This window comes from Nymphaea colorata, chromosome 3, assembly GCF_008831285.2.
Source record: "Nymphaea colorata isolate Beijing-Zhang1983 chromosome 3, ASM883128v2, whole genome shotgun sequence".
Classification (NCBI taxonomy): Eukaryota; Viridiplantae; Streptophyta; class Magnoliopsida; order Nymphaeales; family Nymphaeaceae; genus Nymphaea; species Nymphaea colorata.
Window position 1 is genome coordinate 7,567,445 of NC_045140.1, and position 4,459 is coordinate 7,571,903.

Genomic DNA, 4,459 nt, shown 5'->3' on the forward strand with positions numbered 1-4,459 from the left:
TCACATCCAGAAAAACTGAAGGAAGCCTACTAATTCCATGGACAGGGACGTAAAAGATTAATCTTCCCTGTGAAAATTTGAAAACATATTAACATCAATAAATCATAATTATGATACATCAGACTTCACAACTCTTTACCTTTTCCCACATAATTAAGTACCATAAATTTATAACTAGTGCTCAGCACTACAAAAAAAGATAGATTCACAGATGAGTGGGAAGGACACGTTAGTGAGAAGCATCGATGTCTAGAGTCAAATGTTGGTGAATCTTCACCAACATCCAGAAGAACCGTCAGTGAAAAAAAAAACCTTCACTGACGCTTGGCATTAAGTATGACTTTTACCAACGTCGTTAAAAAGAACTTTACTAGACGTCCATTCCACAGACATTGCTAAAAGGATAAGTTTTACCAACGCGTGACCGTTCTCGCGCTGGTGAAAATTTTTTCTTGCAAACATTACCAAATACATGCTCGTATTGACGTCCAATCCGTAGACGTTGATAAAAATGCAAGTTTTACTTACGTGATCATTCTCGCATAGGTGAACTGTTTTGTTTTGTGAAACATTAGTGATATCTGGTTAACTCGTCGGTCTAACTGAGCTTTTATCGATGTGTTACCTGTGGATGTCGGTAAAACTTACAACATTAATTTTACCAACGTTATTAATTAGGCCTTTACCGACGTCTTCCACCCCACCATACTTCCCCGACTTATTAGTTCCACCCGAACCTTTTTTTTTTTTTCCTTTCTTCTTCTTCCCTCTTTTCTTTTCTTTTCACTCTTTTTTCCACCGGTGGTTTATGCAATTTTCCAGTAAGTGCAAGTGTTATTCATCCTTTTTGAATAGCTAAAAGATAAAAGGTTGGTTCCATTTTCTCTCCTCGCCCGTTTTTTTTTTCTATTTGTTTATGATTTTAAGTTGTCACATACTTGTAGGGTATGGATCTGAAATTTTCCCGTGAGATGTCGCAGTTTTTTATAGAATTTAACAAAAAAACTTTGCAAGAATATTTGTTGAGCTTAGTACCTTCAATTTGATATATTAATTGCATAACATGTGAACACAAGCACAAAACTCTTAATTTTTATCCTCACCAGATTCCGGTGTATTGTGGCCAGATTCCCACGTCTAATTCAGCTATATATATACTTATTTACAAAACATTACATTGAGTGTTTGTCATTCGAATACGTTTTTGGATGTTTGGATGTTTCTGGTCCCTACTCTTTTTACTCACTCACCAAGTGTTTGGGGAATTGTTGGAACGACTGAAAACTTATAATTTGCTTGAACCAATTGAATTATAATGTCATTTAAGAATTATGCAGCATGTTTCATTGTTGAGTGGTGCAATCAACCATTTATTAATAATCCTTGAGTTACAGATAAGATGGTATTTGTGTTGCAGCTTTCTTAAATGTGTCAATTTATGACATTGTTAAATGCACAGGATTATCAAAATAAATTGTTTACATACTTGTTTAAAAAATTGCATGACAAGCTACACAATAAGTATTCAATCATATGAATCAAGAACCAAATGGTTAAAATATAGCATTCACAATAAGAAGAGTTGATCATATTGAAGTTGCTTGTATAAGCCTACCAAAAAAATGGATAATTGAACTTGGATTACGGAAAGAATAGGCAATTTGAAACATATAACTGATGTAAAACCATTACCGACTCATAGTTGTGTTTCACCAACATGCTTTGGCCATCGATAATACCTCGGTTTTTTGTAGTGCAACTCATGTGCTTAATTACTTACAAATCTTTTTGACATATAACCTGCTTCGAAATCATGTTGTGGTACTTTATAAGGACATGAAAATTGTCATGCACTAAATCCCATTCCTGCTTAGGCCAGTTTGAAAATGTAAAAAATGCATAACATAAAGAAAATTTTATATCTCGTCTTCTAACAAGCTTTTGAAATATTTCAAGACTTCACATGCACTAATACGAAGCATATTGACTAGTAATACTCGTCGATTGTGACAAAAACCCCTTGGCTTGCAGCTGGCATTGACGCGAGAGAGAGAGAGGGAGGGAGAGAAGGTGTGATATTTACTTGATGTAAAAGTTTAACAAATCCTCGATGATACTTTTTAACTCATAAATGTTTTTTGAATGCCAAGAAGAGAGCCAAGAGAAAGAGAACCATTTGTGCGTGAATCTACAGTACTTCATAATTTTATTTTTTAGCTGGTGAGATATTTTAATTACTTTTCAAAATTTCGGGGAACCCATGACTTTTTCCCGGAAATCTCCATTAAATAGAAATCAGGAATAATAACTTTTTCAGACATCCAGTCTATTTTTGAGAAGCTAATCCATTTTTTCAAAATGAATTTATTCATTTCAAAGAAGAAAAAGAAAAACAATTCCTCTCCCTCTCCTCCTTTTCCCACATTTCGACTCGGCTATTTCCCTTCAAGTCATTTTCCAATTACTGACACAGGAAGAGAACATGCATATCTACAGCAATTACAATATAAGCACATACTTTTTGTCTGTGCGTGTGTTCAATTCTTACTATATGTAGTGCTTGACGTTTGGTTGTTAACAATGTAGAAAATTAAGCAATAATACTTGTTTGGTTTCATTGAGATGCACCAACGTGGTATTTACTTGATATTTGTAGAAAATTAACGTTTACTTTCTAGTCTAGTCTTACTTATAAATCCCTAATGAGAAACAACAAGAGTAGACACCACGCAGCCCATTTTGAGCGGTGGGATGAACCTCTTGCCCACCCGAATAAGAGTGGACGCCTTGAAACACGCTCAACAGGCTGATGCGGCCTGTTGTGAGAGGCGTCCAACATGAATTTGTGTCGTCTATGGAGACAACCAAGCGCTCCAAAGGTCACGGGTTACTCTTGCCTTCCATGCACATGCATGGCGTTTAAAGAGAGAGGGATGAGTGCCGACTCCATTGGTCTGGAGTCTGGACTGCTGTCCTCTTAATCTACGTGCCATTTACAGAGCAAAAAAAGCTTCCCTCGACATCTCCTTGGCCCTTGCTCCCTAAGCCCCAAAATTCAGGAACTAGGTGAGTCGATCTAGTCTGAGGTGGGATAGAGTGTGCATGAGCTAGCTCTTTGTGAAGAGAGAGATTCTAAGTAGTGCACTTTTCAGACATTGAATGGAAGTGTTTCAACAGTATACTCCTTTCAGCCCCAAGGGGGGCTTGGCGTGCCGGATGGGACTAAGGGCGTTTGATTGCTCCTGATTTAGTGTCTGCAGGATTCTGAATCAACCGTTTCAATCTCTGATCTTAATTGATATATTTTTTTTTTTCAATGCAAAAAGATAAAATACTGCTCGTTTGGTTGGTTTGATGAACCATGTATTTTTACCGTCAAATTTTTATCAATAACACATCAGATCTAAATTGAATCCATAGATTTTAAATCCGAAGTAATCCAATGCCCCCTGATTGCTTTCCTCCTAGTGGACCAAGTCTCTCATCCCAAGGTGGTTTTCAGAAGAAACAAAAACGAAAAAAGGTAGCCGACCTCGAGACACCACGCCCTCATTGAGAGAACAGTTTGCTATCTTTGTCTGTCCTGTCAGACAGCCCAACATGATGGGTTCCCTACGCCGCACCCCCTTTCAGGCCTCATAATTGACCTTCAAATTTCTGTCTGTGGTTCCCATTATGAACAGAAAGAAATGCTGTTCAAGAAGAGAAAAGGTGATATAAAATCAGAAAGTGGGATCCAGGAAGGACTCGCTTAAAAATTGACTTGAACCTTCCTTAGTTACTCGTCCACTCGAAGTAGGTCCGATAAAGGGCGGTGAAGATTTTCAAGTTGCAGACAAGAAGCTGTGGAAGATGAGGGTTCCAACCCACCATAGACAGTCTTTGATGGGCTCCGCCGGGAAATTTCTTACCAAGAAAAAGTTGTGATAGGTTCCCCTCACTGATTCCAGTTTCATCCCAAGGGCATTTGCATGATATGGTTTGTTTCGTGCACATATTGGACCACTTCGCGTCTTGCAGTTGCATAAATCAGAGGGCCGAAGGATCTGTCACTCATTCCTAATGTGACCATATTTCTACGAAAACGCTCTCAAGCGCAAAAATGCATAGCTAATATCATATGTGACAAGAATTTATGCAACACACTGAAGATTTGGGTCAACATGCATTTTGACAATGCCAGTGGTGGTATGGATAGTATTCAATCGCATTTAATGTGCAAAGAACAAATTTGAAATCAGAGGCAATGCATTACCGGTGGCATAACGAATGCAGACAATAACACCAAGTAATTGATGCATGCCCCCGATGGATTCCATGTTTATATAGCAGAAAAAATATCATACAAATTTTTGGTAGCTTCAACAGAACTCAGAAGGTTTGCACCCCTTGCAGATGAGGCAGAAAGCATTCAAATTCAACCAAACTTCAAAAGGAAAAATGTACAGTAAGCACGGAG